This window comes from Rhinolophus sinicus, linkage group LG02 (genome assembly GCF_036562045.2).
Source record: "Rhinolophus sinicus isolate RSC01 linkage group LG02, ASM3656204v1, whole genome shotgun sequence".
Lineage (NCBI taxonomy): Eukaryota > Metazoa > Chordata > Mammalia > Chiroptera > Rhinolophidae > Rhinolophus > Rhinolophus sinicus.
Window position 1 is genome coordinate 26,940,001 of NC_133752.1, and position 13,680 is coordinate 26,953,680.

At 37.9% G+C, this 13,680-nt stretch overlaps 1 pseudogene; it reads right to left on the bottom strand.

Annotated features, from left to right (window-relative positions):
- Nucleotides 1-5,402: 5,402 nt before the first annotated feature.
- Nucleotides 5,403-6,355, bottom strand: LOC109452720 (deleted in azoospermia-like; annotated as a pseudogene).
- Nucleotides 6,356-13,680: the final 7,325 nt, after the last annotated feature.

The following is a 13,680-nucleotide window of genomic DNA, read 5'->3' on the forward strand; positions in this document are numbered from 1 at the left end:
TCCTATGTTGAATAACAATGCTAAAAGTGTGCATACTTGTTCCTGATCTTAGAAAGAAAAGCTTTCAATTTTCACCATAGAGTATGATATTAGTTGAGGGTTTGTCATATATGGCCTTTATTATATTGAAATAGTGTCTTTCTATACCTATTTCATTGAGTGCTTTATTCATAAATGTATGTTGTATCTTGTCAAATGCTTTTTCTACTTTTACTGATATGATCACATAATTTTATCCTTTATTTTGTTAATGTGGTGTATCACATTGATAGATTTGTGTATGTTGAGCCATCCTTGTGCCCCTGGAATGAACCCTGCTTGATAAGGATGTATTATCTTTTTAATCTGTTGTCATATTCAGTTTGCTAGTATTTTGTTTAGGATTTTTATATCTATATTCATCGGAGGTATTTATCTATAATTTTCTGTTTTTGTGTCCTTGCGAGGTTTTGGCAACAGGGTAATGTTGGCCTCACAAAATAAGTTAGGAAGCATGGCTTCTTCTTCAAATTTTTGGAAGAGTTTGAGGATAGGTATTAAATTTTCTTTAAATATTTGGTAGAATTCACTAGTAAAGCATTTTGGTCCTGGACTTTTACTTTTTGAGAGGATTTTGATGACTGTTTTGATTTATTTACTGTTGATTTGTCTATTTAGGTTTTTCTGATTCTACATGATTCAGTCTAGGAAAGTTATGTATTTCTAAGAACTTGTCCATTTCTTATAGGATATCATAACTTTTTTCTGTTGTCTGTTTGTTCTCTATTTCATTTAATTCTGCTCTAATTTTTCATTATTTCCTTCCTTCTACTGACTTTGGGCTTCATTTGTTCTTCTTTTTCTAGTTCTTTAAAGTAAAATGTTAGGCTGTTTATTTGAGTTTTTCCCTTTTTTGAGATAATGCTACAAACTTCCCTCTCATTACCACTTTTGCTGCATCCCCCCAATTTTCATGTGTTGTATTGTCACTCTTATTTGTCTCTATGTATCTTTTGATCTCCTCTCTTATTTCATCTTTTACCCCCTCATTGTTTAGTAGCATGTTGTTTAATCTCCACAATTTGTGTTTTTTCCTCCTTTATTTTTGCAGTTGAGTTCCAATTTCAAAGCATTGTGGTCAGAGAATATGCTTGGTATGATTTCAATCTTCTTGAATTTGATGTGGTTAGTTTTGTGTCCCAACATATGGTACATCCTTGAGAATGTTTCATGTGCCCTAGGGAAAAATGTATATTCCGGTGTTGTTATTTGAAAAGCTTTCCAAATATTGATTATTTCCATTTGGTCTACTGAATCATTTAAGGCCAATATTTCCATATTTATTTTCTGTTTGGATGATCTATGTATTGTTGACAATGGGGTATTTAGGTCTGTTACTATAATTGTGTTTTTGTCAGTTTCTTTCCTTCATTTTCTTAGTAGTTGCTTTATATGTTTTGGTACTCTCAGGTTGGGTGCAAGTATATTAGTAAGTGTTATATCTTCTTGATATATTGTCACCTTTATTATTATAAAATGTCTACCTTTACTCTTGTTACCTTTTTTGTCTTGAAATCTATTTTGTCAGCTATAAGCATGACTACACCTACTTTTCTCCGGATGACATTTCCTTGGAGTATCATTTTCCACCACTTCACTTTGAGTCTGTTTGTCTGAAGATGAGATGATTATATCCTGAAGGCAGCATATAGTTGCCTAGTTTTTTTGTTCCAACCTGCTACTCTGTGCCTCTTAATTGGTGAGTTCAGTCCATGTACATTTAGGGTGAGTATTGACATATGAAGATTTTTCTTTTTAAAAGATTTTATTGGGGAAGGGGAACGGGACTTTATTGGGGAACAGTGTGTACTTCCAGGACTTTTCTTTTTCCAAGTCAAGTTGTTGTCCTTTCAATCTTAGTTGTGGAGGATGCAGCTCAGCTCCAGGTCCAGTTGCCATTGCCCTTGCTAGTTGCAGGGGGCGCTGCCCATCATCCCTTGCGGGACTCGGTAACCTTGTGGTTGAGAGCCCACTGGCCCATGTGGGAATCGAACCGGCAGCCTTCGGAGTTAGGAGCATAGAGCTCAAACCACCTGAGCTGCAGGGCCGGCCCCGACATGTGAAGATTTTCTATAGTCATTTTATCTTTGTAGCTCAGTGTCTCCATTGTTTCTTTTCCTTTGTGTTTCTGTTTGTTATTTTAGTTTGGCAGTATTCTATGATTTTTCCCTCAGTTTTTTTCTCTTTTTTGTTATGTGTCTCAGTTCTAGATCTTTTTGTGTGTGTGTGTGTGTGTGTGTGTGTGTGTGTGTGGTTACCATTAGGTTTTACACAAGAGAAAGATTCATGTATTTCATGTCTTTAAGTTTTTTTCTTATGATTGCGTCTTATCTCCTTTCATCTGTGAAAGTTCAGCCCTTTTCCCCCCTTCTCTTTTATGTTGTTACAAATTATCTCTTTTTATGCTGTGAATTCATTTCCAGATTTTACATGTTATACCTCCTTTAACCTTCATGTTATAGTTAAGTGTTTAATACCCTATTATGGACAAGGATTGCAATTTTTTGCTTCTGTTAGTGATCTTACTCATAGTTTTGTATTCTTCAGTCTTTTTGTTTCAGGTAGAAGAGCATCCTTCAGTATTTCTCTTGTGGTGATAAATTCCCTTAACTTTTGTATACTTTCAGATATGAAGGATAACTTTGCTGGATATATTATTCTTGGGTGGTGTTTTCTGTCTTTCAATAATTTGAATATTTGATTCTACTCTCTCCTAACTTTCTGTTAGCATTTTATGAGTATATTCAAGGATCCAGTTTTTTCCATAGGTTTGGGAAGTTCTCATTGGTTATTTGTTTGAATAGGCTCTCTGTTCCCTTCTCCAGCTCTTCTCCTTCTAGGATACTCATTGCCCTTATATTGCACTTTCTAATGGATTCAGATAGTTCTCAAAGAGTTCTTTCAATTTTCTTTTTTTTTTTTACTCTCAATTCTCTCCTTTTACCTGAGTCATTTCTAGCTTTCTCTCTTCTATGTCAATAATTCTTTCCTCCATCTGATCTGCTGTATTTCCTGAGTTTGCTAGTTCACTCTTCATCTCATTTATTGAGTGCTTCATCTCCAGAATTTCTGTTAAGCAATTTGTTATAGTTTCAATCTCTTTGATGAAGTACTCCTTTTGTTCATTGATTTTATTTCTGAGTTCTTTTAATTGCCTTTCTTAGTTTTCTTGTCTCTCATTGAGTTTTTTTTTCAGAACTGCAATCTTAAATTCTCTGTCACTTAAATCACATTCTTTTATGTCTTTAAGTTCATTTTCTGGAAATTTTTAATTTTCTTTCTGAATTCCCTTGTTACCTTGGTTATTCATTGTGCTTGATTTGTTATTTCTCTGCCTGGGCACATGTGGGAATGAGATCTGTTTTTTTAAATATTTGATACTTCACTGTTTATCAGGTTCATAATTTGTTTTCTAGTAAGTGGTGTTGAAGTTCAGGTTCTTCTTATCTCTTACCTGCTCTGTTAGGGCTTCTGGGATCTCTGTGGGGTGGTGTCACCTTGGCCGTGGAAAACACTCCATATCCCCTGAGGAGGTGGGCATCCCCTTTAAGATCTGGTTACCTCAGTCTTGGGGTACCACTCCCATGGATTGAAAGTGACCGGCTATGGGTCTTCTGTGTGTTCCCAGTGCCATGTTCCTGTAACCAGAAGCCTTCAGGGAAGCCACTCTGTCTCAGTTGATCCAACTGTGTCTATCAGGCTGTGCTGCAATGGGTGGGGAAGGGGTGGTCATGTTCCTGTGTCTGTGGAATCCTTTGTCTGGTGCTGGCAGGCTGTGGAGTATTGCGATTTTCTTTTTTTTTTTTTGCACAACTTCTCTGCCTGGATCCTGGGCCCTGCCTAAATATGTGCCAATCATCCATACCTTATTGCTGTCTCTGCCCCTCTGGTTTGTCCATTGGAAATTCCACCCCAACCCTTCACTGCTATCATATCTGCCGGGCTGCAAGCATAAGACTGCACTAAACTTCTGTGTCTATCCTTTCCCCTCTCAGTCCAGTCTCTCTTGGCTCAGATACACCCATCTTCAGATGTCTCAGTGCATGATGTCTCAGTTGTGTTTGTGTGTTGAGCAGGGAATCCTTTGTTGAAGTACAGCTGTCCAACTTGTAATTTGAAGGGGCCTGGCCTGGATGTTCTCTCACACCACCATGCTGCTGATGTCACTCCATCTCTATTTTCTATAGAGTCCTCTATTCTCATGAGATTACCCTGTAGATGTTTCCAGGGACAAATTGTGGTGGATATGTATGTGTGCATTTGAATCAAAGTATATAAGAAGAACACAGTCCTAGACAACTCCTTGGCTATTAGACTATGGTGCTTAGATATAAAACAAAGTTTATGTGTTCATTTGTTTCTTCATTGAAAAATATTATTAAATATTTACTATGGGGAAAATATTATGTTGAGATGGTATGGGGAAAAGATAAAAGATACATATAATGCTATCCTTGTTTTCTGAGAACCATAGAATTTTAAAACTTGAATGCTTGACCTGTATAACGTATTTCAATTTTGAAGGACAGTAACCTATTTTTTTCTGTTTCTTTCTCCTATTTCAGTAGTTTTCCCTACCTAGTGCTGCCCATCTTTAATGCACAAAATGCATGATGTGGTAAAAGGAAATGGTTCAACTAGAAATCTACTTCAAACTTTTCTTTGGTCATGTGAGTAATTGTAGCTCAAAGCTTTTAAATGACATGTTTAACGTCACATAACTTCAATGGTCTGATCTAGGGACTCACATTCAAATAGAGGAATTTTTAATTTCTTGTTTTTCTTTTAGAATCAATTTTACTTGGTTTAGATAAGGAAGACTTCAATATAGCTAACTATACATTGAATTCTGAATACTGATTAAAAATGCAGTTTAAAAAACTCTGCTTTTGTGGTAAATTTCTAGACAAATCATAAATGTAAAGCACAACATTGTAAATACTGTACTATTCACAGGCACTTGCTGGAGAAGTGAAACGCTTGTATTCTAACTAAAACATTTCTGACTTTTCAAAATAGTGGGTTTTCTAAAACAATTTTTTGAAAATTAGCATTTGCTTTTAAAATGTTAAAATGCCAATTTCAATTAAAAAAATCTTGCAGATAAATCTTAAACGTTTTCCTTTCATTCTCAATTTTTTTTTCTTTCAACAGAGAATCAGTTTCTAAATAATTATTTATGAAAAACAGTTTCAATGTAAAAAAACAACAAAAAAACAGGAAATCTAGTACAGCTTGTATAGTCTGAATGTGATTTATCAATATTCAGAACTAAATGTCTATAGTGGTAGAAAATGTCCAATCTCTAATTAATATTCAAAATCCAGCAACTTTCCATGAGACTAGAAAGTTAGTAGAGAGGATCAAACAGTTTTAAGTACGGCCCAAGGTCTTCTAAAATGATGCACTCTTTTATCCTTAAAGAAATCATCTTGAGTAACAACAGATTTCTCAATCTGTTCTTTGGATTAAACAGACAAGATACCACCATCTGTATCCTTTGGTCCACAGATTTCTTTTGTGGGCCATTTCTAGAGGATTGAATAGCTTCATGAACTGGACATTCACATGGCAAAGCTTCAGCTCCCGAATCGACTTCATTACAGTGTTAGTTAACAGATGTATGAGCCAGAGGTATAATGTAGCTTCTTTTTCCCCCAGAATGTCACTGTGGTAGCATCTGATAACTATATATAGGCATCTGATGTCCAGTGATGACCTGAACTGGAGAACTTGGATAAGGAGGATATACCTGAACATATTGACTTATATAATTCATCACGGTTGGAGGCTGCATATAAGTTTCAGTGTGTGGATTGCTTCAGACACTCTGAAACTGTGGTACATGAGGAAGATTAAAAGACAAAGGACGTGACTGCACATGATAAGCAAATACATTTTATTTCCTGATCACAGGGACCAGTTTCATCTTTTCACCATGGAAATTTGTTTGTGATTCTATCTTTTGCACATCAACATCATTAAAAAAGGGAACAAATCCATAGCCTTTGCACACACCAGTTGAATCCTTGATTATCTTCACTTCTTTTACTGAATCATGCTTTGCATAGATTCTTCTAATTCCAGTTTCATCCATCCTAACATCTATTCCACCAAGAAAAGCAGTCTTTGGCATGATTTTGCCTTCAGGTAAAACATAGTATTGGCTGGTTGTAGCTGATGAGGACTGGGTTCTGGCCTCTTGGGAGATGGTTGAGTTTGGAATCTCAGAATTTGAAGCAGACTTAGCTTCCAAACCGGTGATTTGGTTCTCTGCTTCATCTAATTTACTGTTGATTCCCTGTAATGTAGTCATTTCAGTTATTGTATTCTTCATTTCTGACTGGTTCTTTTTTATGTTTTCCATCTCCACTTTTATGTTTTCTCTTTGTTGAAGTTCTCCCTGAGATCAGTGAGCATCCTTATAACTAACATTTTGAACTTTGCACCTGGTAGATTGCTTGTCTCCATATTGTTTAGTTCTTTTTCTAGAGTTTTGTTCTGTTCTTTTGGAATATGTTTCTTTGCCTCCCCATTTTGGCTGCCTCCCTGTGTTTGTTCCTATGTATTAGGTAGAGTTGCTATGTCTCCCAGCCTTGGTAGAGTGGCCTTATGTAGCAGGTGTCCTGTTGGGCCCAGTGGCACAGTCTTCTTGGTCTCCTGAGCTGGGTGCTGCAGGTATGTCCCTTGTGTGTGCTTTGTGTGCCCTGCTGTTGTAGTTGAGCCTTGATTGCTGTTGGCACATCAATGGGAGGGATTGAGACCTCAGGATGATTGATTGTGAGGAGTGGCTGTGACTACAGTGGAGGAGCTGTTGCGCAAGGCTGACCCTGTGGAGCAGGATTTGCGTTAGCAGGGCTGTGGTGGCTGCCCAGTCTACTCTTTGGCTGTGTTGTTTGTGGAGGGGGTTGGGTAGTGCTCTGCTGTGGTTTGAAGCTAGCAACCAGGTGTGTTGGTTCTGGGGGCTTTTGAGAAGGGCTCTGTTGCAGGCCAAGGTCAGCTATTGCCTGTGTCCTGCTCAGGGCCAATTGGTACAAGCTACAAAGTAATCTGCAGATGCTTGTCTCTTATGCTGAGCTTGGAGGTGCCTGGGAGAGGCTAAACTGCAAACTGAGGCTGGTTTCCACTAGTGCTAGGTTTGGGGATGCTTAGCAAGAGGTACGGAGCACATTGAGGCCAGATGCTTCTTGTTAGGAGATTGTGAACCTTTAAAAGATTTTAGGAAAGTCCTCAGCCTGAACCAAGACAGGCTGTTTGTATAGAAATGTCACTGAAAGGAGCTTGAGTGGGCCTGAAAGTTCAGTTGGGTGGGGTCTCAAGGAATTATCAGGGTGGGGTGAATGGTGATAGCCAGATTAATGGAGACTCAGACTTGGCACCTGCCTGTGCCTGTGTGTGCAGGCTGGGTGGAGGGAGGGCTCAATAAAGGAACAATGGCATCTGCCAGCACTTCTCTCTGGGAGAAAGCTTCCCCTCCAGCCCTTGCCCTGCAGCCAGACAACTCAGTTTCTCCCTGTATGTCCTTGGTGACTTTTGAGTTTATGCCCCACCCCTGGAGTTCAGAGTGAGTGAGTCCGTCAGCCAGTAAGTCCATGTGCAAACTCTTTAAGATGAGTGTCTGAGACTCCAGCAGCCCTCCATCTCCCTCAGCCACAATCTCCCCTGGTTTTCATAGCCAGAAGTTATAGGGACTTACCTTCCTGGCACTGGAATCCTGGGATGGGGAGCCTGGTGTGGGGCTGGGACCCTTCACTCCTCAAGGGCGTTGTCCCTCCCAGTGGGTGTGGTGCTAGACTTTTCCATGTCTGTACCCCTCCTATTGGTCTTGAGGTGGCTTCTTCTTTATATCCTTAGTTATAGGACTTCTATTCGGGTAGACTTCAGGCAATTACAGGACAATAATGGTTGTCCTTAGCGTAGTTGTAATTTTAAGGTGGTTATGGGAGGACAGGAGCACAGCATTTACCTACTTTGCCATCTCTCCCAGATACCTGAAATTTTAATTTCTTTAAAAACATTTAACAGTAACTAGAATTTAAGCTTGAGTTTTACATTGAGTCACTCAGTAAGCTCTGAGAATTAGGTTAAAAAAATTTTGAACTTCATAATCTTTTTCCAAAGGCATTGGTGAAACGTATTGTTCTAAGCACAAAGATGTAAAAAAAATATTAACATTGTTTTTGATCTATTGGTAGTCCCTTCAGGCCCAAGCTATTTTCAGAATGCCTAAACAGAAATTATTTGTATGTGATAAAGATAGGCTAATTTAAAACTCTCTCTCTCTCTCTCTCTCTCTCTCTCTCTCTCTTTTTTTCTCTCTCTCTCCCTATTGATACAGAATGGTTTTTGTATCAATTCAGGCTGACTAGAAGATTTAATTAACAGTGACCAATTACTGAATGTCTATTGTGTATCAAGTGCTTTATGTACATTAACTTTTAATTATCACAAGAGAAGCCATTATTATCCAATTTTTAAAAAACAGATGATAACATTGTGGCTCAGAGAGACTAAGTAACTTATGCAATGTCACCCATTTAATAAATGTCAAAGGTAATATTGAATGACAAAGTCTGTCTGATTATAATGCTTGTAGATTTTGTAATATTCATCCAACTGTTAATTTATTCCTTTTTTTCAGAAATAATTCAAAATAGTTTGATAAGGAGCATCTCAAAAAACATGCTGTTAGTGGGTGAGAATGATAAATGATAAAAATATCTCTGAAATCCTCAGTATTAGTAGCTCCAGAGTATTTTAGAGGAATCTGTACTCTCCCAATGCCTCCATGTTAACAGAGCTTGCCAACAAGTTTAGTTTGATCTCAGTCCTTGCCAGGTGGATAGGAAAGAATGTTAATTTCCCTTGTTCCTTGTGGCAGTTTCTTTTGTCCTCTAGTGACATTTGGGCTGATAATCTTTGTGGACTGATTTATTTTTGTATTCTTTACAATCTCGCTCTTGAGTATATTCAAAACATGGAAATATGCAGACAGCTGATCTGAAATACGAGGGACCAAGATAAACGGTCGACTGAATAAAGATAGGACTCCTTTAAAGTCAGTGACATTATAAAAATTTACCCACCTCTGCAACCACGTGGGAATGACAAGGTGGTTCCTTGATCAAGCATATACCTAGGAGAACTTGAAGGTTTAATCCAGCTCAGTAATTGACTTGTTCTGTTGTCTCTCTTAATACTGTCAACAGTAGTCTCCTAATTGTGAAGGACAATGATAGATTTAACCTTTTTTTTGCTGACTCAGTTTCCTTATCTGTAAACTGGAAATCATACTAGGAGTAGGTCAACTCAAAAGAGTGTGTGTGATGCTCAGAAATATAAAATGGTAAAGATTAAAAATATGGTAAAATATAAATGTTTTAGAATGTTTATATAACAAGGTTAAATTATATATTCCTGCCTAGGCTCTTGTTCAAGGTGTGTGGTATGTGTGTGTGTGTGTGTGTGTGTGTGTGTGTGTGTGTGTATGTATGTGCAGGCACACACATATATGTGTGTGTATATATATATATATATATATATATATATATATATATATGAATATGGACAGTGATTTGGACAATAAAGACCTTGAAAATATACCAGTCAAATATGCCTGATTTTTCTGATATGTCCCATCAGGTGTGATTTGATCTTGATTTATGAGGTCAGACAATTAAGTTCATGAACTCATCCTAGAAAAAGTGCTACATACCTACTGCTGAATAGCACTTTGGTCACCTTCGAAGTACTCCCCTTGGGAAGTTATGCATTGATGCCAGTGCCTAGTCCAACCTTCAAAGCAATTTTGGAGCTCTTTTTCTGGAATGGCCATCAGAGCTGTCATTGTATTACCCTTGATTTCCTGAATATCATCAAAATGTCTTCCTTTCAATATTTCCTTTATTTTCAGGTAAAGAAAGGAGTCATTGGGGGCCAGATCAGGTGAGTAGGGAGGGTGTTCCAATACAATTATATGTTTACTGGCTAAAAACTCCCTCACAGACAGTGCTGTGTGAGCTGGTGCATTGTTGTGATGTAAGAGCCATGAAATATTGGCAAAATTTCAGGTTGTCTAACTTTTTCATGCAGCCTTTTCAGCACTTCCACGTAGTAAATGTGGTTAACTGTTTGTCTAATTGGTAGAAATTCATAATGAATAATCCCTCTGATATAAAAAAAGTTTAGCAACATTGTTGCAATGAGTTCACAAACTTAATTGTCAAACCTTGTATATTGGGCAGGTTAGCCAATTATTGGTTCTTAAAAAGAAATGTTTTCTGTAGAAAATTGGCTAGAGAAAGACTTATTACTGCCTACAAGGCAAGGATGTAAGATAAGCATATACATTCTCTGAAAGAGGGTGTTTCTGAGCTCCTGTTTCTGTGGGGCCTTCATTAGGGCATCATGTGCGCCATGGTTTCATGTATTTTGTTGGGAAGGAGCGTGAGAAACCTGCCAGAATGAAGAGAGAAAAATCTTGACTCTTATTAAAAATACAAAGTGCTCCTGTTTACAGTATTTTTTTTTAATCAATGGAAAACACCTTGAATGTATAATAACTAAATGCAGAGGTAGTTGGAGAGAATGAAATTCAAATTATGGTTGTTTGTTTGCACATGCTTTTTATGAGAAAAAAATCGGTAGGTAGATGATTTCTTGCCTGAGTAAGTAATTACAGAAGTTGAACCTCATTTCTCAGCCCCTACACTGACTTTTTGTCTGGACCAGCTGAGTTAGCATCATAATACTGCTATTCAGTGAAGCAATAGAACTTTGCTGGGGGCGGGGGTGAGGGTGGGGTAGGCAGAGAGCTGATGTGCTTTCTGCCTCCCTCTTTCCTTAATCTCCAAGGTTGGCTGGTGGATTTTGGCTTCTTCACAGATGAGACTCTTGTCACTTTTGTAATCCTCTTCAGCAGTAGCCATATCACCTTGTTCCTTTTGGTTGGGATGGGTTCAGACCTGGATGACACATAGCATCTTAAAGATGTCAGAGTCCCAGTTCACAGTAAGGTCTATGTGCTTCTCTCTTTGTTTCTTACTGCCTTGCCAGATGAGGTTAGGCTTTGGTCCTTTATTCTTTCTCACTTTGCTTTCCTGTTTTCTGGGAAGGATCATGTAAAACCTTATATTTGCAAAACATTGTAAACATATTGACTAGGAGGTTCTAGTGAATCACAAAGTACTAAATTTTATATCTAGTTTTCAGTTAATTTTTTTTCCCTCTTCTTCTTCCCAGATTTGAGTTGGCGTAGTACCTGGGACCAAGGCATATCTTCAGGGGAATCTGAGATTTTCATATGGTCAAGAGGAAGAGTGTGGGTAGATGGAGGCTAGTGTTTCTTAAGATGAGGTCTTCTGGGAAGTGCTTATATTTTTCTGTGAATTTTTCACCTGGAAAGAGTTGCCTGCATCTCTCATCTTATTATTAAGACTTTCGTATTCTTGGTAGAATTGCATCTGTCTACTCTCCAGCCAAATGGGGGTGGGGGTGGGAGGGAATCTGCTTGTGATGCAGACGTTCCTTGTCTCCACTCATCCTATATTTGAGAAATGAGCTGAGAAAACAAAGTCCCTTGTGATTTTAGGATCTGGGTTGCTTTGTTATTCCTCAATAATCTATTCATAGGATATGATACTAGTATTTTGGGCTAAGTTTGTGTGTTTTTTTAATTGAAAGAAAACAGCATATTTTCCTGATGACATAATAGTGAGAAAGATAAAAGTCTAGTGGGGAGAAAGAACAAATGGAAAGGGGAACAAAACTCTCACTTAAGTGCAGTTTTCAGTACCTGTGACAGTGTGGGTTTGAGTTTGCTCTGTGTTGGATTTAAATGAGGAGGTTCAAGATGAGGATGAGGTATGTAACCAGTTCCAGAGTCCTTGCCACCACTGAGTACTGTGGCAATGATTGGAGTCTGTAATTAGGAAAGCAATCAAGACTGCAGGATTAGACCTTCTACTTTAGAAAAGAAGGGACCCGCTTTTCATTTACCACAAGCTCAGCTTGCACATGATCATTTTGCTGTGGTTTTTAGAGAAGACCACCTTAGGAGAAAGGCATGTAAATCACATTTCACTGCTGGTTAAACAAATCAGGGAAAGTTGCAGGGGCAAACCCTCTCCAGAGCAAAGCCCAGCAGTAATCACCAACTGTCTCCCGAAAGGAGATGGTGACACACATGGTGAGTATGAGTCCTGGCTCGCTCTTTGGAATAAAAGAACATTCATTTGAAAAACCGGTTCTCTTATTGTGTCAGAAAGAGGGTTTTCTAACAGAGGGGTTTGACAGACTAGACAAAAGGCCTGGTTAAGTAATCAAATGTGCATGCAGGTGCTTTAGTTTTCCCTGCAGCACTTGTTTATACCAGATGAACTATGATTGGGCCTAATGTACATTCTCTTGAGTTAAGATCTCTCCATATAAACATTTTTCATTGATGACATATTTTATGTTGATATTTTCTCCATAGAATACCAGCATTTGTTTAATTTGGAGGATGAGCAGTTTCTTTCCTCTTTCATCAAGCAGGCAATGAACATTCCTTATGATATAACATCCTCACTGAAGCTTATCTGTGGACTCACTGAGTTTGCCATTGGCAATTGCATTGTTTGCCTTAACTTCTGGGCTGTGGAGCAAGTGATTATCCCTTTAATCTCTCCCTGTTCTCCTTAGCAATATGCTATCTGTACTGGTCCTGGGCACCATGTGCCTTGCTCTGGTCCAAGACCAGTTTTTAATTAGTGTTCTTTTTATTGCAAGAACCATAAACCTATTCAGACTAGTTCAATAATAAAAAGGCGTGCTGAGAGAATATAATGATTTCTCTTGGAAATAAAATATAGGGAGTACAACCCATCTCAAAGGAACCACAAAATTGTCATGTAGTTACTCGTTTCTCGTCCCCATGAGGGTGCCATCTTTATGTGAATATATCTATATCTGTATCTATATCTATATCTATATCTATATCTATATCTATATCTATATCTATATCTATATCTATACATCTATCTGTCTATCTGTCTATCTGTCTATCTGTCTATCTATCTATCTATCTATCTATCTATCTATCTATCTATCTATCATCTATCTATTCAGTCTGAAGAGAAAATCAGAATTGTATATATTCTCTGCAGACTGTCTTTCTATATGTGCTCATTAGCATGCACGCACATGACCATCTCTGATGCATGTTATCTTCCAGTTGAGTGTCTAGTACCATGTAATTATTATTTATTTTAGACTAAACAGTAAATAGTGAGAATGAAGGAGGGAGAAAGGTAGAAAGAGAGAGAGAATGAATGAATCTGATAGGTTGCTAGCCAGACAATTAATATCTTCCCTTATTTATCAGTTAGGTTAGGCTAGTAACAAATAAGCTAAAAAACTGATACTGTTTTATTTCTTGCTTACACCGCATGTTAATTACAGGAAGGCTCTGGACATTTTCGTCACTCAGGGTCCTGTACTGAGATAGTGGCCACCATTTCGAATGTTGCTGGTCACCATGCCAAATTTAAAAAAGAATTTTGGATCATCTTTCTTTGCAATTAAATATTTGGCTCAGGTGACACACTCAATTTCCTTTATCAACACCCTAGAGAGGCCTTTGTCTTTCTCCCGTGTTGGGTC